The following is a 23,291-nucleotide window of genomic DNA, read 5'->3' on the forward strand; positions in this document are numbered from 1 at the left end:
AATTACATGTGTAACTCTATCTTTATTTTCCATTTTATTTATTATTCGAAAACTTCATAACATTTACTATCCGCCTAACTGAGATTTACAAGATGGTTATAGCTTGCTTCATACTAATAATCTCCGTGGGATCGACCCTTACTCACGTAAGGTATTACTTGGACGACCCAGTGCACTCACTGGTTAGTTGTGCGGAGTTGTGACTAAGTGTGATTCACGTTTGAGAGCGCTACGAAGTTTTTGGTGCCATTGTTGATGATCACAATTTCGTGCACCAAGTTTTTGGCGCCGTTGCCGGGGATTGTTCGAGTTTGGACAACTAACGGTTCGTCTTGTTACTCAGATTAGGTAATTTTCTTTTCAAAAAGTTTTCAAAAAAAAATTCAAAAATTTTTCTTTGTTTTCTTTTTTTCCCAAAAATTATTTTCGAAATAATAATAATAATAATAATATTTTGAAAATAAATCATTCTATGGCTTCAGAATTTTTAAGAATGGATTCTAGAGTTTCATGAAGCATGTGGAAGCTTGACTGGCTGTAAAGCCATATCCAAATCCTTTTGGATTGAGGCTTCCACTTGTCAACATAACGGGTATGTATATCGAGTTGGATGAAATATCAGCTGTTGCATGCCTGATTTATATCTTCTAAAGTTGGCTGGCTATTAAGCCGTGCCCAACCCTTGGATTGGAGCTTTAGACTAACATTGAAAGATTCCTGCAATTCTTATTAAAAATTTTTGATCCTCTTAATTTCTTTTCCTATATGTTTTTCGAAAAAAAATAAAAGAAAATACAAAAAAAATCATAAAATATTAAAAAAACCAAAAATACTTTGTGTTTCTTGTTTGAGTCTTGAGTTAATTTTTAAGTTTGGTGTCAATTGCATGCTTTAAAAATTTTTCTTGCATTTTTCGAAAATTCATGCATTCATAATGTTCTTCATGATCTTCAAGTTGTTATTGGTAAGTCTTCTTGTTTGATCTTAATGTTTTCTTGTCTTGTGTCTTTTATTGTTTTTCATATGCATCTTTGCATTCATATTGTCTAAGCATTAAAGATTTCTAAGTTTGGTGTCTTGCATGTTTTCTTTGCATATAAATTTTTTCAAAAATATGTTCTTGATGTTCATCATGATCTTCAAAGTGTTCTTGGTGTTCATCTTGACATTCATAGTGTTCTTGCATGCATCATTGCTTTTGATCCAAAATTTTTATGTTTTGGGTCATATTTGTGTTTTTCTCTCTCATCATTAAAAATTTAAAAATAAAAAAATATCTTTTCTATTTTCTCTCAAAATTTCGAAAATTTGGGTTGACTTAGTCAAAAATTTTTAAAATTAGTTGTTTCTTGTAAGTCAAGTCAAATTTTCAAATTTTAAAAATCTTATCTTTTCAAAACTTTTTCAAAAATCAAATCATTTTCATTTTTTATTTAATTTTCGAAATTTATTTTTTTAATTATTTTTCAAAAATCTTTTTTCTTAATTTTATCTTTATTTTCAAAAATTATGCTAACAATTAATATGATTGATTCAAAAATTTGAAGTTCATTACTTTCTTGTTAAGAAAGGTTCAATCTTTAAATTCTAGAATCTTATCTTTTAGTTTCTTGTTAGTTAAGTAATTAATTTTAATTTTAAAAATTAAATCTTTTCTAACCATATCTTTTTAATCATATCTTTTTATTTTATCTTTTATATCATATCTTTTTTTCAAAATTTTATCTTTTTTTGAAAAATTTTGATTTTAAAATATCTTTTCTAACTTCTTATCTTTTTATCTTTTCAAATTTGATTTTCAAATCTTTTTCAACTAACTATTTGACTTTTTGTTTGTTTCTTATCTTTTTCAAAACCACCTAACAACTTTTCTCTCTCTAATTTTCGAAAATACCTCCATCTTTTTCAAAAATTCTTTTTTTAATTAATTAATTGTTTTAAATTTTAATTTTAATTTTATTTCTTATCTTAATTTTCAAAAATCATTAACTCCTTTTCAAAATTATTTTCGAAAACTTCTCCCTAATCTTATTCTATTTATTCATTAATTTACTAACACTTCTCTTTATCTCAAATCACTGCCCCTATCCTTACCCTTGTGTTTGGATTTTCCTTTTTTTATCCCCTTTCTTCTTCTACTAATAATAAGGAACCTCTTTACTATGACATAGAAGATTCCTCTTCTTTTTTTGTTCTCTTCTCCTTCATATGAGCAGGAACAAGGAAAAAGGCATTCTTGTTGAAGCTAATCCAGAACCTGAAAGGACTCTGAAGAGGAAACTAAGAGAAGCTAAATTACAACAATCCAGAGATAACCTTGCTGAAATTTTCGAACAAGAAAAGGAGATGGCAGCCAAACCCAACAACAATAATGCAAGAAGGATGCTTGGTGATTATACTACACCTACGTCCAAGTTTGATGGAAGAAGCATCTCAATTCCTACCATTGGAGCAAACAATTTTGAGCTGAAACCTTAATTAGTTGCTCTAATGCAACAAAACTGCAAGTTTCATGGACTTCCATCAGAAGATCCCTACCAGTTCTTAACTGAGTTCTTGCAGATCTGTGAGACTGTTAAGACTAATGGAGTAGATCCTGAAGTCTACAGGCTCATGCTTTTTCCTTTTGCTGTAAGAGACAGAGCTAGAGCATGGTTGGACTCTCAACCTAAAGATAGCCTGGACTCCTGGGATAAGCTGGTCACGGCCTTCTTGGCTAAGTTCTTTCCTCCTCAAAAGCTGAGCAAGCTTAGAGTGGATGTTCAGACCTTCAAATAAAAAGATGGTGAATCCCTCTATGAAGCTTGGGAAAGATACAAGCAGATAACCAAAAGATGTCCTTCTGACATGTTTTCCGAATGGACCATGATAGATATATTCTATTATGGTCTATCTGAGTTCTCTAAGATGTTACTGGACCATTCTGCAGGTGGATCCATTCACCAAAAGAAAACGCCTGCAGAGGCTTAAGAACTTATTGATATAGTTGCAAATAACCAGTTCATGTACACTTCTGAGAGTAATTTCGTCAATAATGGGACGCCTCAAAGGAAGGGAGTTCTTGAAATTGATGCTCTGAATGCCATTTTGGCTCAGAATAAAATGTTGACTCAGCAAGTCAACATGATTTCTCAAAGTCTGAATGGATGGCAAAATGCATCCAACAGTACTAAAGAGGCATCTTCTGAAGAAGAAGCTTATGATCCTGAGAACCCTGCAATAGCAGAAATAAATTATATGGGTGACCCTTATGGAAACACCTATAATTCATCATGGAGAAATCATCCAAATTTCTCATGAAAGGATCAACAAAAGCCTCAACAAGGCTTTAATAATGGTGGAAGAAATAGGCTCAGCAATATCAAGCCTTATCCATCATCTTCTCAGCAACAGACAGAGAATTATGAACAGAGTACCTCTAACTTAGCAAATTTAGTCTCTGATCTGTCTAAGGCCACTTTAAGTTTAATGAGTGAAACAAGATCCTCCATCAGAAATCTGGAGGCACAAGTGGGCCAGCTGAGTAAAAAAAATCACTTAAACTCCTCCTAGTACTTTCCCAAGCAATATTGAAGAAAATCCAAAAAGAGAGTGCAAGGCCATTGATATAATCAATATGGCCGAACCTAGAGAGGAAGGAGAGGACGTGAATCGCAATGAGGAAGACCTCATGGGACGTCTCTCAAGCAAGAAGGAGTTCCCTATTGAGGACCCACGGGAATCTGAGGCCCATATAGAGACCATAGAGATTCCATTAAACCTCCTTCTGCCATTCATGAGCTCTGAAGACTATTCTTCCTCTGAAGAGGATGAAGATGTAACTGGAGAGCAAGTTGCTCAATATCTAGGAGCTATCATAAAACTGAATTCCAAGTTATTTGGTAATGAGACTTGGGAAGGTGAACCTCCCTTGCTCATTAGTGAACTAAATACCTGGGTTTAGCAAACTTTACCTCAAAAGAGACAAGATCCTGGCAAATTCGTAATACCATGTACCATAGGCACCATGCCCTTTGAGAAAGCTCTGTGTGACCTAGGGTCAAGCATAAATCTTATGCCACTCTTTGTAATGGAGAAGCTGGGGATCATTGAGGTACAGCCTGCCTTATTCTCATTACAAATGGCAAACAAATCAGTAAGACAAGCTTATGGATTGGTAGAGGACGTGTTGGTAAAGGTTGAAGGCCTTTACATCCCTGCTGATTTCATTATCTTTGACACTAGGAAGGAGAAGGATGAATGCATCATCCTTGGAAGACCTTTCCTAACCACAACAGGAGTTGTGATAGATGTTAACAGAGGAGAATTAGTCCTTCAATTGAATGGAGACTACCTTGTGTTTAAGGCTCAAGGATCTTCTTCTTTAACAATGGAGAGGAAGCATGAAAAGCTTCTCTCAGTACAGAGTCAAACATAGCCCCCACAATCAAACTCTAAGTTTGGTGCTCAGAGGCCACAGCCAAACTCTAAGTTTGGTGTTGAATCCCCACATCCAAACTCTAAGTTTGGTGTTGGGAGTCTACAACATTGACCTGATCACCTGTGAGGCTCCATGAGAGCCCACTATCAAGCTATTGACATTAAAGAAGCGCTTATTGGGAGGCAACCCAATTTTTATTTATCTAATTTTATTTTATTTTCATTGTTCTTTTATGTTTTATTAGGTTCATGATCATGTGGAGTCACGAAAAAAATATTAAAATTAAAAACAGAATCAAAAACAGCAGAAGAAAAATCATACCCTGGAGGAAGGACTTATTGGCATTTAAACGCCAGTAAGGAGTATCTGGCTGGCGTTCAATGCCAGAACAGAGCATGGATCTGGCGTTGAATGCCAGAAACAAGCAGCATCCTAGCGTTTAAATGCCAGGAATATACCCTGAGGAGAGCTGGCGCTGAACGCCAGAAACAAGCATGGAACTGGCGTTCAACGCCAGAAACAAGCATGGAACTGGCGTTCAACGCCAGAAACATGCTGCAGTTGGGCGTTGAACGCCCAAAACATGCATCACCTTGGCGTTTAAACGCCAGAATTGCATGCAAAGGCATTGTACATGCCTAATTGGTGCAGGGATGTAAATCCTTGACACCTCAGGATCTGTGGACCCCACAAGATCCCCACCTACCATATTCTCCCCTCTTCTCAACATTCATCCTCTCTTTCTAATAAACACTCTTCCCCAAAACCCTTCACCAATCACCTCAATCTCTCTTCCCAATTACCCCCTTCACCACTCACATCCATCTACTCTTTCCCATAAACCCCACATACCTTCAAAATTTAAAATTTTTTTCCCACCCAAACCCACCCTAAATAACTGAACCTACTCCCTCTCCCCTCACTATATAAACCTCTCTATTTTCCTTAATTTTCACACAACACAAATCCCTCTCCTATACCTTGGCCGAATACACCTTTCTCCACTCTCCTCCATATTTTCCCTTCTTCTTTTCTTTTCTTTCTTCTCTTGTTCGAGGGCGAGCAATATTCTAAGTTTGGTGTGGTAAAAGCATAAGCTTTTTGTGTTTCCATTACCATTGATGGCACCTAAGGTTGGAGAAACCTCTAGAAAAGGGAAAAAGAAGACAAAAGCTTCCACCTCCGAGTCATGGGAGATGGAGAGATTCATCTCCAAAGCCTATCAAGACCACTTCTATGATGTTGTGGCTAAGAAGAAGGTGATCCTTGAGGTCCCTTTCAAGCTCAAGAAAAATGAGTTTCTGGAGATCCGACATGAGATTCAAAGAAGAAGTTGGGAAGTTCTGACCAACCCCATTCAACAAGTCGAAATCTTGATGGTTCAAGAGTTCTATGCCAATGCATGGATCACTAGGAACCATGATCAAAGTATGAACCCGAATCCAACGAACTATCTTACAATGGTTCGGGGGAAATACTTAGATTTTAGTCCGGAAAATGTGAGGTTGGCATTCAACTTGCCCATGATGCAAGGAGATGCACACCCCTACACAAGAAGGGTCAACTTTGATCAAAGGTTGGACCAAGTCCTTAGGGACATATGTGTTGAAGGAGCCCAATGGAAAAGAGACTCCAAAGGCAAGCTGGTTCAATTAAGAAGACTGGACCTCAAGCCTGTGGCTAGAGGATGGTTGGAGTACATCCAACGCTCCATCATCCCCACTAGGAACCGATCTGAAGTTACTATGGATCGGCCCATCATGATTCATAGCATCATGAATGGAGAGGAAATAGAAGTTCATGAAGTCATCTCCTTTGAATTCTACAAAATAGTCGAAAAGCCCTCTACATTGGCAAGGCTAGCTTTTCCTCATCTTATTTGCCATCTATGTTACTCAGTTGGAGTCATCATAGAAGGAGACATCCCCATTGAGGAGGACAAGCCCATTACTAAGAAAAGGATGGAGCAAACAAGAGAGCCCACTCATGGAACCCAAGAGACGCATGAGGAAGCTCATCACCAAGAAATTTCGGAGATGCCTCAAGGGATGCACTTTCCTCCCAACAACTATTGGGAACAACTCAACACTTCTCTAGAAGATTTGAGTTACAATATGGATCAATTAAGGGTGGAATATCAAGAGCACTCCATCATTCTCCATGAAATTAGAGAAGATCAAAGAGCAATGAGGGAGGAGCAACAAAGGCAAGGAAGAGACATAGAAGAACTCAAGGACATCATTGGTTCTTCAAGAAGAAAACGCCACCATCACTAAGGTGGATTCATCCCTTGTTCTTATTTTTCTGTTTTTCAGTTTTTATGCTTATTATGTCATCCATATTTGTGTCTCTGTTACATGATCATTAGTATTTAGTAACTATGTCTTAAGCCTATAAATAATTCCATGAATCCTTCACCTCTCTTAAATGAAAAATGTTTCTAATTCAAAAGAACAAGAAGTACATGAATTTCAAAATTATCCTTGAATTTAGTTTAATTATATTGATGTGGTGACAATACTTTTTGTCTTCTGAATGAATGCTTGAACAGTGCATAATTTTGATCTTGTTGTTTATGAATGTTAAAATTGTTGGCTCTTGAAAGAATGATGAACAAAGAGAAATGCTATTGATAATCTGAAAAATCATGAAATTGATTCTTGAAGCAAGAAAAAGCAGTGAAAAAGCAAAAGCTTGCGAAAAAAAATTTTGGCAAAAAAAATAGAAAGAAAAAGAAAAAGCAAGCAGAAAAAGCCAATAGCCCTTAAAACCAAAAGGCAAGGGTAAAAAGGATCCAAGGCTTTGAGCATCAATGGATAGGAGGGCCCAAGGAAATAAAATCTAGGCCTAAGCGGCTAAATCAAGCTGTCCCTAACCATGTGCTTGTGGCATGCAAGTCCAAGTGAAAAGCTTGAGACTGAGTGGTTAAAGTCGTGATCCAAAGCAAAAAGAGTATTTTTAGTAGGATCTAGCTACTTTTAGGGATGTTTTCGTTATTTTTTATGCTAAATTCACATTTCTGAACTTTACTATGAGTTTGTGTGTTTTTCTGTGATTTCAGGTAATTTTTGGCTAAAATTGAGGGACCTGAGCAAAACACTAATAAAAGGCTGACAAAGGACTGCTGATGCTGTTGGATTCTGACCTCCCTGCACTCGAAATAGATTTTCTAGAACTACAGAACTCCAAATGAAGCGATCTCAACGGCGTTGGAAAGTAAACATCCAGAGCTTTCCAGCAATATATAATAGTTCATACTTTATTCGAGATTAGACAACATAAACTGGTGCTCAACGCCAGTTCTATCCTGCATTCTAGAGTCAAACGCCAGAAACACGTCACGAACCAGAGTTGAACGCCAAAAACACATTACAACTTGGTGTTCAACTCCAAAATAAGCCTCTGCACGTGTAAAGCTCAAGCTCAGCCCAAGCACACACCAAGTGGGCCCCGGAAGTGGACTTCTGCATCAATTACTTACTTCTGTAAACCCTAGTAGCTAGTCTAGTATAAATAGGACTTTTTTCGGTGTCTTTTGACAAGAAGGTCTTTTGATTGTATTTTTTGATCTTTTGATCACGTTTGGGGGGCTGGCCATTCGGCCATGCCTGGACCTTCATCACTTATGTATTTTTAACGGTGGAGTTTCTATACACCATAGATTAAGGGTGTGGAGCTCTGCTGTACCTCAAGTTTCAATGCAATTACTACTATTTTCTATTCAATTCTGCTTGTTCTTATTCTAAGATATTCATTGCACTTCAACAGGATGAATGTGATGATCTGTGACATTCATCAGCATTCTCATCTATGAACGCATGACTGACAACCACTTCCGTTCTACCGTAGACCGGGCGCATATCTCTTGGATTCCTTAATCAAAATCTTCGTGGTATAAGCTAGATTGATGGCGACATTCATGAGAATCCGGAAAGTCTAAACCTTGTCTGTGGTATTCCGAGTAGGATTCCGGGATTGAATGACTGTGACGAGCTTCAAACTCGCGATTGTTGGGAGTGATGACAAACGCAAAAGAATCAAGGGATTCTATTCCAACATGATCGAGAACCGACAGATGATTAGCCGTCCCGTGACAGAGCATTTGGACCTTTTTCACTGAGAGGATGGGATGTAGCCATTGACAACGGTGATGCCCTACATACAGCTTGCCATGGAAAGGAATAAGAAGGATTGAAGGAAGACAGTAGGAAAGCAGAGATCCAACAGGGACAAGCACCTCCACACACTTATCTGAAATTCTCACCATTGAATTACATGAGTAACTCTATCTTTATTTTCCGTTTTATTTATTATTCAAAAACTCCATAACATTTACTATCCGCCTAACTGAGATTTACAAGATGGCTATAGCTTGCTTCATACCAAAAATCTCCGTGGGATCGACCCTTACTCATGTAAGGTATTACTTGGACGACCCAGTGCACTTGCTGGTTAGTTGTGCGGAGTTGTGACTAAGTGTGATTCACGTTTGAGAGCGCTACCAAGTTTTTGGTGCCATTGTTGATGATTACAATTTCGTGCACCAAGTTTTTGGCGCCGTTGCCGGGGATTGTTCGAGTTTGGACAACTAACGGTTCGTCTTGTTGCTCATATTAGGTAATTTTCTTTTCAAAAAGTTTTCAAAAAAATATTTTCAAAAATTTTTCTTTGTTTTCATTTTTTTCCCAAAAATTATTTTCAAAAAAAAATAATAATAATATTTTGAAAATAAATCATTCTATGGCTTCAGAATTTTTAAGAATGGATTCTAGAGTTTCATAAAGCATGTGGAAGCCTGACTGGCTGTAAAGCCATATCCAATTTTTGAGAGCGCTACCAAGTTTTTGGCGCCATTGTTGATGATCACAATTTCGTGCACCAAACCTCCACTCTAAGCTTGCTCAGCTTTTGAGGAGGAAAGAACTTGGCCAAGAAGGCCGTGACCAGCTTATCCCAAGAGTCCAGGCTATCTTTAGGTTGTGAGTCCAACCATGTTCTAGCTTTGTCTCTTACAGCAAAAGGGAAATGCATGAGCCTATAGACTTCAGTATATACTCCATTAGTCTTAACAGTATCACAGATTTACAAGAACTCAGTTAAAAACTGATAGGGATCTTCTGATGGAAGTCCATAAAACTTGCAGTTCTGTTGTATTAGAGCAACTAGTTGAGGCTTCAGCTCAAAATTGTTTGCTCCAATGGCAGGGATTGAGATGCTTCTTCCATAAAAGTTGGAAGTAGGTGTAGTATAATCACCAAGCATCCTCCTTACGCCTCCACCATTATTATTGGGTTCGGCCATGTCTTCTTTTTCAAGCTTCTCTATAAGGTTTTCTCTGAATTATTGTGCTTTATCTTCTCTTAGCTTCTTCTTCAGAGTCCTTTCAGGTTCAGGATCTGCTTCAACAAGAATGTCCTTGTCCTTGCTCCTGCTCATTTGAAAAAGAAGATAACAGAAAAGAAAGAGGAATCCTCTATGTCATAGTATAGAGATTCCTTTATGTGAGTAGAAGAAGAAAAGAATAGAAGAAGGATGAGAAAAATTCGAACACAAAAGGGGAATAGAGGGTTCGAATTTTTAGATGAAGAGAAATGTTAGTAAATGAATAAATAAATAGAAGAAGATGAGAGGGAGAGAATTTTGAAAATTGTTTTTGAAAAATTGTTACTGATTTTCAAAAATTAAGAGAAGAAATAAAATTAAAATTAAAATTTGAAATAATTAGTTAATTAAAAGAATTTTGAAAAAGAGTGAGAAATTTTCGAAAATTAGAGAGAGAAAAATAGTTAGGTGGTTTTGAAAAAGATAAGAAACAAACAAAAAGTCAATTAGTTAGTTGAAAAAGATTTGAAAATCAATTTTGAAAAGATAGGAAGTTAGAAAAGATTTTGAATTTGATTTTGAAAAAAGATATGATTGAAATTTATTTTGAAAAAAAATTGATTTTTAAATTTAAAATTGATTACTTGACTAACAAGAAACCAAAAGATATGATTCTAGAATTTAAAGATTGAACCTTTCTTAACAAAAAAGTGACAAACTTCAAATTTTTGAATCAATCACATTAATTGTTAATAAAGTTTTCGAAAATTATGAAATAAAATTAAGAAAAAGATTTTGAAAATAAAATTTTTAAAAGAATAATTTTCGAAAATAATAAAAAAATTGAAAAAGATTTTATTTTTGAAAAAGATTTTGAAAAGATAAGATTTTTTAAAATTGAAATCTTGACTTGACTAACAAGAAACAACTTATTTTAAAAAATTTTGACTAAGTCAACCCAAAGATTTCGAAAATTATGAGTAAAACAAGGAAAAGATATTTTTTATTTTTTTGAATTTAATATGGAAAGAGAAAAACACAAATATGACCCAAAACATGAAAATTTTGGATCAAAACCAATGATGCATGCAAGAATACTATGAATGTCAAGATGAACACCAAGAATACTTTGAAGATCAAGATGAACATCAAGACTTATTTTTTGAAAAATTTTCAAGAAAAGAAAAACATGCAAGACACCAAACTTAGAAATTTTTCATGTTTAGACACTATGAATGTAAAAATGCATATGAAAAACAACAAAAGACACAAAACAAGAAAATATGAAGATCAAACAAGAAGACTTATCAAGAACAACTTGAAGATCATGAAAAACACCATGCATGAATTTTTCGAAAAAATGCTTAAATTTTAAAAACATGTAATTGACACCAAACTTAAAAATTGACACTAGACTCAAACAAGAAACACAAAATATTTTTGGTTTTATGATTTTATAAAATTTTTTTTGGATTTTTCGAAAGTTATTTTGGAAAAATGAAAAAGAGGAAAATTTTTTAAAGATTTTTGAAAACTTTTTGAAAATAAAATAAAGGAAAATTATCTAATTTGAGCAACAAGATGAACCGTCAGTTGTCCAAACTCAAACAATCCCCGGCAACGGCGCCAAAAACTTGATAGGCAAAATTGTGATTTACACTTTTTATAACTCGAACAATTCTTAGTAATGGCTCCAAATACTTGGTGCACACTACTATGGTTCACTCACATTTTCACAACTTCGCACAACTAACCAGCAAGTGCACTGGGTCGTCCAAGTAATAAACCTTACGTGAGTAAGGGTCGATCCCACGGAGATTGTTGGTATGAAGCAAGCTATGGTCATCTTGTAAATCTCAGTTAGGCGGATTTAAATAGTGATAATTATTTTTGAATATAAGGATAAATAAATAGAAAATAAAGATAGAGATACTTATGTAAATCATTGGTTGGAATTTCAGATAAGTGTATGGAGAGGCTTTTGTCCCTTCTAAATCTCTGCTTTCCTACTACCTTCCTTCGATCCTTCTTACTCCTTTCCATGGCAAGTTGTATGTAGGGCATCACCGTTGTCAATGGCTACTTCCCATCCTCTCAGTGAAAATGGTCCAAATTCTCTTGTCACAGCACGGCTAATCATCTGTCGGTTCTCGATTATGTCAAAATAGAATCCATTGATTCTTTTGCGTCTGTCACTACGCCCAACAATCGCGAGTTTGAAGCTTGTCACAGTCATTCAATCCCTGAATCCTACTTGGAATACCACAGACAAGGTTTAGACTTTCCGAATTCTCAAGAATGGCCACCAAAGGATTTTAGCTTATACCACGAAGATTTTGGTTAAGGAATCCAAGAGATACTCATTCAATCGAAAGTAGAACGGAGGTGGTTGTCAGGCATGCGTTTATAAGGATGGATGATGAGTGTCACAGATCATCACATCCATCAGGTTGAAGTACGAATGATATCTTAGAACAAGAATAAGCTTGAATTGAATAAAAGAATAATAGTAATTGCATTAATTCTTGAGATACAGCACAGCTCCACACCTTAATCTATGGTGTGTAAAAACTCCACTGTTGAAGATACATAAGTGATGGTCCAGACATGGCCGAATAGCCCGCCCACAAAACATGATCAATAGTCTCCTAAGATGAACAATAGATTAAAACTGAGACCAAAGATAAGACGTGGTCAAAAGACGCCTAGTACAATAGTAAAAAGTTCTATTTATACTAAACTAGCTACTAGGGTTTACAGAAATAAGTCTTAAGTGCAGAAATCCACTTCCGGGGCCCAATTGGTGTGTGCTTGGGCTGAGCTTGAGCTTTACACGTGCAAAGCCTTCTCCTGGGGTTAAACGCCAAGTTGTAACGTGTTTATGGCATTTAACTCTGGTTTGTGATGTGTTTCTGGCGTTTTTCTCCAGAATGCAGCATGGAACTGACGTTGAACACCAGTTTGCGTCATCTAAACTCGAATAAAGTATAAACTATTATATATTGCTGGAAAGCTCTGAATGTCTACTTTCGAACGCCGTTGAGAGCGCGCCATTTGGAGTTCTGTAGCTCCAGAAAATCAATTTCGAGTGCAGGGAGGTCCGAATCCAACAGCATCAGCAGTCCTATGTCAGCCTCCTATCAGATTTTTGCTCAGGTCCGTCAATTTCAGCCAGAAAATACCTGAAATCACAGAAAAACACACAAACTCATAGTAAAGTCCAGAAATATGAATTTTGTATAAAAACTAATAAAAATATCCCTAAAAGTAGCTAGATCCTACTAAAAACTACCTAAAAATAATGCCAAAAAGCGTATAAATTATCCGCTCATCACAACACCAAACTTAAATTGTTGCTTGTCCCCAAGCAACTGAAAATCAAATAGGATATAAAGAAGAGAATATACTATAAATCCCAAATTATCAATGAATATTAGTTTTAATTAGATGAGCGGGACTTGTAGCTTTTTGCTTCTGAACAGTTTTGGTATCTCACTATATCCTTTGAAGTTTAGAATGATTGGCTTCTATAGGAACTCAGAGTTCAGATAGTGTTATTGATTCTCCTAGTTAAGTATGTTGATTCTTGAACACAACTACTTTTATGAGTCTTGGCCGTGGCCCTAAGCACTTTGTTTTCCAGTATTACCACCGGATACATAAATGCCACAGACACATGACTGGGTGAACCTTTTCAGATTGTGACTCAGCTTTGCTAAAGTCCCCAGTTAGAGGTGTCCAGAGCTCTTAAGCACACTCTTTTTGCTTTGGATCACGACTTTAACCACTCAGTCTCAAGCTTTTCACTTGAACCTGCATGCCACAAGCATATGGTTAGGGACAGCTTGATTTAGCCGCTAACTCAATTTCACAATTCTACCACTACTTAAATCATCCATTCATATGCATATATTCACTTACTAACTACATCAATCAACTAATTCACATCATTCAAATCTATCCTAAGGCAACTAGCCTAACTTTTCATGCAACATTATATATTACCTACAAGAAACTGAAATCATACCTTGACCGATTCTTCCCAAAGCTCAAAATACCGAACTTCAAGCTTCCAAGACTCCTAAATAACTTCAATAAGTTCCAATCACCAAAGCTCCAATTCAAGCACTCAAGTTCACCAATTTGACTTCAATTTAAACGTATCCAATCTAATTTCATTCAATTGAATCATAATCAATTCTAGGGTTTACTAAAGTGACAACCACCAGAGTTTAGAGAATCTTTACTTCACCCATTGATGATTGGGATAAAACTCAATAATTATCCAATACTTGATTACACCTAAACCACCAAAATCATCAAAACAAAAAACTCAATACTCTAACCAAAACATAAATTCAGAATGGAAGAGGAAAATGAATATAAAATACAAAGTTCTTACCATTTTGTTTGTATAGAATTGAAGAGGATTTCGAGACGAATGTGTGACTACAAATGGCTCATCAATTGGAGCTCCGGATTGAAAGTTACAGAAGATTGAAGTTGAAAGTGAATTTGTGAATTTTGGGGTTAGGATTCTTGATCTTTCTTCTCCCTTTTCAGCGTGAATGGCATAATGAAGAAGGAAAGAGGCTGATTGCAAGCCTTATATATGGGTTAGGTGAGTAGGCTTGGATCCATTTGGGCCTGATTTAATCGGTTGAGCCTGTTGGCCCAATTTCGCGCCAAAACTTCTAAAATTAGTGTTTAGCTTCGTATTTTAAATATTTTTACTTCTTCAAATTATAAAATTAAATTTTCTAATTCCCTTGGCTCATAAGTTATTAGTTAATTATTTATTAATTTACTAAATTTTACATCTGAATATTTGGCAAATCCTCTAATACAACGACAAAAGAGGTAGGGTAGAGGTAGAATAGTGACAATAACAGTGCCTAAGAGAAGTAATAGAGCAAAAGACAGATTTGAAAAATCTAAACTAATTGTATGAGTGAGAGATGTGTAACAGTGAGAATGGTGAGGCAGAAGATGGCGGCAGAAGCAAAATTAGATCTAGAGTGGGAGAGGAAGAGGCAGAATTTTAAATGGCTATAACAATAGTGAATACAAGTGGGTGAGATCGAGTAAGACAATGAGAAAAAAAAAAGACTATAAAGTTGCACTGCACTGCTTCACACAAAAAAAATGGTTGTCACATAATTTAAGGGCTAATATTATCAGTTAAGCATGTAGTATTTAGGCCAACTTTTTTTTATCTCATGAAAAATGCATTTTTCTTTTCCCATTATTCATTATTAAAAGGTCCTTAAATATCAATGAAGAAAAGTAACTAAGTTGGGTTGGTTTAATAGTTAGAAAATGTCAAAAATTTTAATTTCACTTTGTGCATGCAGTAAACTCATTGGCCACCTACAAACTCTTAAATATAGTTCCGATCTACGACGAATTAGTCATTATTGATCTACCGGATTGGAGAATACTGTGAAAAACAAAAAAAATCAACGAAAAAGAGTTCCTAATTTGTTAACTAATGTTTTTTTATTTTTTGTTAGGCTACCTAGTTCTTGACAAAAAAGATTTTTTTAATATTTATTTTTATATTTTTATGTTTATCATAAATCATATTTTTTTAATATTAATATAATACATCTAATTTAAATAAATATATTAAAAATAAAAGGATATATAATATATTTTCTTTTCAAATAAAAAAATTATAAATTAAAATATAACTAAACTAATAATTTTTTGTTTGATTCTTTTTTATTATTATATAACATAAAATATATAGTATCATAAATTTTATACATATATAACTTTTGATTTCACTATTAATTTTATACATATATAACTTTTGATTTCACTATTTTTTTATTTAATTTTTATATTATACTTATGAGATTATAAAAATTTAGTTAAATTTATGCTTTTAATTTATGTATTTTAAAAATTTATATTTATATATATATATATATTGTATTTATTTATAATATTATAATTATTTTATTATAATTTAATTATTTCAATTGAATTATAATTAAATTGGTTAAACTTTTAAATCGATAAATTAGCAGCAAAAACGATTTGATAATCGGATCAATTTTAAAAACCTTGGTCAAATTCAAAAACATAAACCGTTAACCTAGAGATACGCACATCATTCCCATGGGTAAGAACCATTCCACACCTCATAATTTCTTACCCACAAGTTTAATTTGTGGTCCGTACAAATTGGTGTTGAGGGTAATTCATACGAATTGCCCTATTGCTTAAAATGTGTCACCAGTCACAACATTGACTCAGTCAATAGCCACCAAAATAATTTTCACCAATTTACCACTACTTTCACTAGACTACAATTATTGTCACTATTTATTTATTTTCATTAATATTGTTACACACGTCATGTTTTACTTTATTACCATCAACTATAAGTTTATAACCACTTAAATTGTTAATACTATTCTTAAATTCTATGGCTATATATTACTAGAGCTTTGTTAACATACCTTAAAAATATATGTTAAATTTATTATTTGTAAAAAACTTTTAAATTTTTTTAATAAATATATATATATAATAAATGCATTATTAAAAATTTTAGTTTTGCAAATTTTTTATGCAATCTCTTTTTTTTCAATGATAATCTTAACATGTAGTAGGACAAATATTAATTACCTTAATACTAAAAAATAATAACTTTTTTTTTAGTTTAACATTTATAATACATATAATATTATAATTATATATTTATTACATCTAATATTATTAAATTATTTTAACAGTAACTAAAAATAAAAAAAATTAAATTATTTTAGACTACTTTTTTATTATCTCCGGAATACTTTTTTAACTAAACCGATATTACTATTTTCACTCTCTCGATTATATTACTACAGAACTTGATAAGATTGGATTAGAGGCTAATTATTACTGGTTCGTCCGAACACTGAGGAGGCCGAGCTTAAGCGCTTCCGAGTAAGTCGTCAACAGAGAGGAAGAGCTTTACGTCGGCTAAAATCAAACACCGCGGCGGAAATACCTGCAAAAGATACTCCGACGCTCAAGTTAGTAATAATCTTAAGAGAGAGTAATTAAGTGAGAGTGAATAAGTGAATATGAAAACTGGTAGTGGAACCTGATCTTTATCCGAGAATATTAGTTCGGCTTTATAGGGATTGTTTTACCATTTTCTGTGGATAAGTTCTAGTTTGTAGATTGGTTATGATATTCTGTTTTGGTGATTAGGTTTTATTGAGCACGTTTCTTATTTTTCGAATGGGTGAGGCCGAGCTTATCTGCTCACGTTCCGAGCTTATCGGACGGTTGACGTGACGCCGGCCTCAAATGCTTACCTGCCGAGTATACAGGGCAACCGAGGATACAGGTGACGTATTATAGCCCCCAAGCTTGCCTTGGTTTTGACAGGACTAAGGCGAGCTTTTCAAACCAGGAATATCGCAATTCTCGGTCGCTGAGTTGCTGTCGCATATGCTCTTACAGCCCCCGAAGCTCGGCTTGGTTCTGTGAAGAATGCAGAACGTTTTTGTAGTAGTGACTTCGTTCTGCGTGCCATCATGACATGATTGATGTGAAACTGCCCCATTTTTTTAGGTACCCCTGTCCATTGGATATCGTGGTCATTTAATGCTCTCTCTTTTTTAACATTTTTTGATTAAATGCAAAGGTTTAGTAACCGTTTGCTTTATAGGAGTTGATTTTGTTGCCCTTTTCCTATCTTTCAAACTGCTAGGTTTTTTGGAAAAAAAGGTTTATTTCTCTTTCTGTCTGAAATATGAGTAAGCAAGGTCAGTGTTAATCCTTCCCTGTTATTCTTCTTTGTTTTTTGCTTTCCTTTTTCTTGCCTTTGATGGAAAACTGTAATGTGGGTGACCCATATGATTGGGTTGATGTGAGGGTAAGGGAGCGTGTGTCACAGTTTGATGATGAGGAGTCGGTGAGGCTGTTGGGGTCGAATGTTTGGGTCAGGAATGGCAGTAATATTAGGATTGAGTTACTACCTTGTGGGAGGGATAACCGGGTTTGTGATCGGTTAGATGATTGGTCTTTCTTCTATATGTATAGCTGTTTATTTACTGAGTTAGGTGTGAAGCTTCCCTTTACCGAGTTTAAGTGTGGGGTTTTGTATTGGTTGAATTGTGCTCCAACCCAGCTCCACCCTAACTCCTGGGGTTTGGTTCGGGCGTTCGAGATATTGATGGAACTTCTAGATCAGCCGCCGTCTCTGAGGTTAATTTTCTCTTTATTCCTAGCGAAAGGGGTTGGCCGGGGTCTGTGGGTGAACCTTAGTAGTTATCCTCGTTGGGCCATATTCGGTTTGTATAAATTCTCGTTTAAGGATTTCAAATCCATGTTTGTAAAAGTTAGAAGTGTTCCTGAGGAATTCCCTTTCTATTTAACCAAGCATTTAGTCGAGAGATTCCCTTTGTTTTGGTGTCCCAAACCATATCAGGCACTGGATGTAGATGATAGGCTCCCTGCCGATGATATTGTGATGGATTTCTTGTTTAACTCTTTGGGTCCAAAAGGTTTATTGTCAGTTACTGAAATGTTGAAATGGGATACTGATAGGCAGGCTGTATATGAGCACATAGGTAATTTGTTTTACTGTGCTTGTTCTTCGCTTTTATTTTGACATGTTCTTCCTGATTTGGTTGTTACTAGTTTGCAGCCAAAAAAGCTCCTGCTATTACCACTGCAGGGTTGAAGTCCTTCTTCAGTCAACGCAGGAAGAGTGAGAAGGAAGTTTCTTCCAATGTGGCGGGGGGTCCTGCTACTGTGATAGCTCAATATGGTCCTGCTCAGAAATCTAAATGGAAGAGAGGACAGGCAAAAGGTAGCCTTGCCGAGGTATTGGATGGTAAAGGAGAGTCTTCACTAATATTGCAAATGGTTGAATCTGCTTATGAATCGCAGAAAAGACTTCATGGATATGATGAGAACGAGCATGCTAGATCCTTATGGGAAAAGCTCTATCCTTTTAGCACTATGGCTGACGAGCTTTACTGTTTCCCGGATGATATGAAGATGATTGATGAAGTGGGCCGAGCTGGTGTTAGCCAGTTTCTTCAGGTATAACTAAATGATGTGTTGTTGTGCATGGTGTTCTTTGTGATGTTGTTTATTTAACTGTTTTCTTTTTGTAGGTGATTGGTGCTCGTATCGTGGCAATTGGTAGGGCACAAGAGCTCGCTTTGGGTCGGGAGGAGAGGAAAACTTCTCGTGCTAAGGAGCTTTCTGGAATTCTTCAGGAAAAGGAGGAAAAAAATGCTGAACTGTCTTCTTCCATAGAGAAGAAGAATCTGGAATTGGCTGAGGAGAAGCGGTTGCATGAGGCATCTTCTGAACGATTGAAGACTATAGGGTCCGAGAATGATCAACTTTCTTCTTGGATTAAAGAGTTATAGGGTGGAATTTACGAGGCTTTTGCTCAAGGCTTTAAGCGTGCCGTTCCTCAGGTTAAGGTGCTATATCCGAAAGCTGATCCTTCAAAGCTTGATGTTATGAAGGTGGTTGTGAATGGTGAACTTGTGGATGACGAGGTTGCTGTTGGAAGTGATAGCAAGGGATCCAGCATTGGTGATAAGGCAGATTAGGCCTTTAGTTTATGTTTCTTTTTCGTAAGCTTTGTATATGATGCTTTGTTTTTTAGACTTGTATCTAACTGGTTTGGTTCTTTTGGCTAATTCTGAGTATGAAGCTCGGCTTCATTGTGACTATTTAGTCCTTTTGATTATAAAATGTATTATTTGACGAAGTTACGATAGCAGTAAGGTTTTGAAATAGCAATGGTGGTTATGTAATGATATTGGTTGTTGACGACCAGTTTGTGAATTATGATGTTTATCAAAAAGGAGGGAAAGAGCCCTGTTATAAGTGATATGGCAGTTCTAGCCTTTATGAAAAAATCTTTGACTTGCCTTTGTAGTTTGAATGTTTCCGAGAACTATGATCGGCATGTGTATCTTTGGTTCCGAGTATGAAGCTCGGATAGGTTTGAATGTTGCTAACTGCCATGATAAAAAATGTTTTTCTTGTAATATAAGTTACATTTGTATAATGATTTGTGGCGTCCGGCCTCGTTAAAACCCTCTTCGAGTAAAACCCATTTGTTTTGGGAAAAACCTTCGAAGGGGAAAAAGAGTACCATCATTCGCGTATTTATAGCATGTGTCATGATTGGTATTCCCTTAGGGAGGAGACATTCCATGTTCCTGGAAGTTGATCTCCATTAAGGGTTTCTAGTTTGTAAGCCCCCTTTCCGAGATTTTGAAGAACTCGGAAAGGTACCTCCCAATTTTCTGCTAATTTGCCATGTGCCGGAGGTTTTCGAGCTTCTTCTGTTCATCTGAGTACGAGGTCTCCGTTGTTGAAAGACCTGTGAACTACTCTTTTGTTGTGTCTTCGCTCTATGTATTGTTTTCTGGCTCGCTGCTTTATGGCTGAAATGTCTCTTTCTTCTTCTACAAGATCCAACTCGGCTGCCCGAGCTTGTAAATTATTCGACTGATCATAGAGCTCGGTCCTTAATGTTGGGACACTGACCTCTACTGGGATGAGTGCTTCTGCACCATATACCAGCTTGAAAGGAGTTTCTCCTGTGGCAGATTGAATGCTGGTATTGTAACTCCAAAGGATTTCTGGAATGAGGTCGGCCCACTCTCCTTTAGCCTCGCCGAGCTTTTTCTTTAATCCCTGCAAGATAATTATGTTAGCTGATTCAACTTGTCCGTTAGTTTGTGGGTGCTCTACTGAGCTGAAGTGATGTTTGATGTTAAAATTTCCTAGAAAGGCAGCGAGCTTATGATCTGTAAATTGTCTCCTGTTATCTGAGATTATCTCTCTTGGGATACTGTATCTGCATATAATATTTTTTCATAAAAAAGATCGCACTTTTTCTGTCGTTATATGTGCCAGTGGTTGTGCTTCTATCCACTTAGAGAAATAGTCTATTGATACTAAGAGGAACTTTACCTGACCTGGCGCTTTCGGAAAAGGTCCGAGGATATCCAATCTCCACCTATTGAAAGGCTAGCTTACCTCTATGGTGTGGAGCTCCTCGGCCGGGGTATCTGAGAGGGTGGCGTGTTTTTGACAATTATCACATGCCTTGACTTTCGAGATGCAGTCCCTTTTTATCGTCGGCCAATAATATCCTGTTCGCAGTATCTTTGCCACCAATGCTCAGCCGCCGATGTAGTTGCCGCACACTCCCTCATATGTTTTTTCCATGACATCTTCGGCTTCCTCATTGCTGATGCATTTGAGGAGTGGTTGGGAGTGTCCTCGCCTGTATAGTGTGTTTCCGACTATGGTGTAGAAGCTTGCTCTTCTTCAGAAAAGCGGTAGGTTCGGCTCATCATCCGGTATAGCTCCTGTATTGATGTAGTTGAGAAAAGGTGTTTTCCAATCTGGTACCTACATGATGCTTGATATTGTGTCCTGCTCAAAGCTCAGCTTGTCAAGTGTTAGTTGGCACAGGGCCGGTGTGTTCTCCGCCTGCCTTGTTGTGGCTAACTTGGATAACACATCGGCTTTGGTATTTTGTTCTCGATTTACATGAATAATATCAAATTTACTGAACTTTGAGATTAGATCCTTCGTTATGAGCCAATATTTCTCTAACAAAGGATCTTTTACCTGGTATTCACCTTTGATTTGGTGTACTACAAGTGATAAGTCGCAGTAGACTGTTATCCGAGGTATCCTGAGTTGTTGAGCGAGCTTTAGTCCTGCTAGCAGGGCTTCATATTTCGCTTGGTTATTGCTTGCATTGAAGCGGAATTGAAGTGATTGCTCGGCTATCACTTTCTCCCCTTCTTTTAGCAATACCCCGGCTCCGATTCGTTCTTTGTTTGATGCTTCATCTACATGCATGCTCCAACTGGCTGTTGTGAGTTGGGTCTCATTAGTCATCTCCGACATGAAGTCGGCGAGTATTTGTGACTTCAGAGCCTTTCTCGATTCGTATTGAATGTCGAACTCGGACAGTTCGATTGACCACTTTATTAATCGTCCGGCAAGCTCGGGTCTGGTTAGTATCTGCCTCAACGGTTGGTCTGTTCGTACTATTATTGTGTGGCTCCAGAAGTAATGTCGTAGTCTTCTTGGTGTCGTGATTAATGCTAGTACCAGCTGTTCTATCTTCGGGTATCTTGTTTATGTTGGTTGCAGTACCCTACTGATGAAGTATACTGGGTTTTGCTTCCTGCCTGTTTCTGTTGCTAGTACCGAGCTTATAGCATGGTTAGATACTGATAAATACAAATACAACAGTTTACCTGCCTCCGGTCTCTGGAGTATTGAAGGTGATGTTAACAGCTGTTTGAGTTCGTTAAAGGAGCTTTCACATTTGTCTGTCCATGTGAATTTTTTGCCTTTGGAGAATGTCTGGAAAAAATGATAAGATCAGTTTGCCACGGCGGGTAGGAAACGTGACAGGGTGGCTATTCTCTCTGCTAGCTGTTGAACTTCTTTTATTGTCTTTGGGCTTGTCATGTTTAGCACTGCATTGCATTTCTTTGGGTTGGCTTTGATGCCTCGCGATGTTAGCATGAATCCAAGGAACTTCCCTCCTTGTACTCCAAAAGCGCATTTGTCCGGATTGAGTCTCATGTTATATGCTCAGAGTTGTTTGAATATTTCTACCAAGTCATCACAGTGTGACCCTTGCATAGGTTTTTTTGCTACCATATCATCTACATAGACCTCCATATTGCGGTCTATCTGCTGTTGGAATACTTTGTCCATTAGCCTTTGATATGTTGCACCTGCATTCTTTAAGCCAAAGGGCATTACCTTGTAACAAAAGTTTCCATGTTCTGTTATAAAAGCTGTTTTGCTTTGGTCTTCTGGGTGCATTATAATCTGGTTATAACTAGAGTATGCATCCATAAAACTCAAGGCTTTGAAACCAGAAGCGTTATCAACTAATTTATCAATGCAAGGTAATGGATATGCATCTTTAGGGCAAGCTTTGTTTAAGTTTGTAAAGTCGACGCACATGCGCCATTTACCTGAGTTCTTCCTTACCATTACCACGTTGGATAACCATGTGGTGAAGCGAATTTCTCTGATGAAAGCTGCGTTTAGGAGCTTCTTGGTTTCTTCTAGTGCTGCTTGTTTTTTCTCCTCTCTGAGGTTCCTTATTTTCTGTGCCACTGGTCGGATTGTTTTATCAATTGCTAACTTGTGGCAGATGACTTCTGGGCTTATTCCGGACATGTCATTTGGTGTCCACGCAAAAAGATCGTTGTTTCTACGCAGTATGTGTATAAATCTTGCTCGGTCTTCCCCTTCTAATGCTTCTCCGATATATATGTATTGTTTGTCATCTGTCGTTAGTGTTATTTGTTGAAGGTTGTCCATTGGCCAAGGTCTTTCACCGAGGTCTTTCGCCGAGGTCTTCTCTTGGGTCGAGGTCAGCTAGTGTCACTGTGTCGGCAGAAGTGTGGATTGCTTGAACTTGGGGCAGAGCTTCTTGTTTTGTTTGGATTAGTTTTAGACTAGCATTGTAGCACTGCCGAACTTCTTGATGATCGGCGTACACTGTAGCTATCTTGTTTTC

The 23,291-nt window shown here is 36.6% G+C and overlaps 1 non-coding gene across 1 annotated transcript; it reads right to left on the minus strand.

Annotated features, from left to right (window-relative positions):
• Window positions 1-2,745: 2,745 nt before the first annotated feature.
• Window positions 2,746-2,849, minus strand: LOC112764466 (small nucleolar RNA R71). The gene has a single exon (XR_003183209.1). It is a non-coding gene; the product is annotated as a small nucleolar RNA R71 (small nucleolar RNA).
• Between the last annotated feature and the right edge of the window lie 20,442 nt (window positions 2,850-23,291).

Source organism: Arachis hypogaea, chromosome 2, assembly GCF_003086295.3.
Source record: "Arachis hypogaea cultivar Tifrunner chromosome 2, arahy.Tifrunner.gnm2.J5K5, whole genome shotgun sequence".
NCBI lineage: Eukaryota > Viridiplantae > Streptophyta > Magnoliopsida > Fabales > Fabaceae > Arachis > Arachis hypogaea.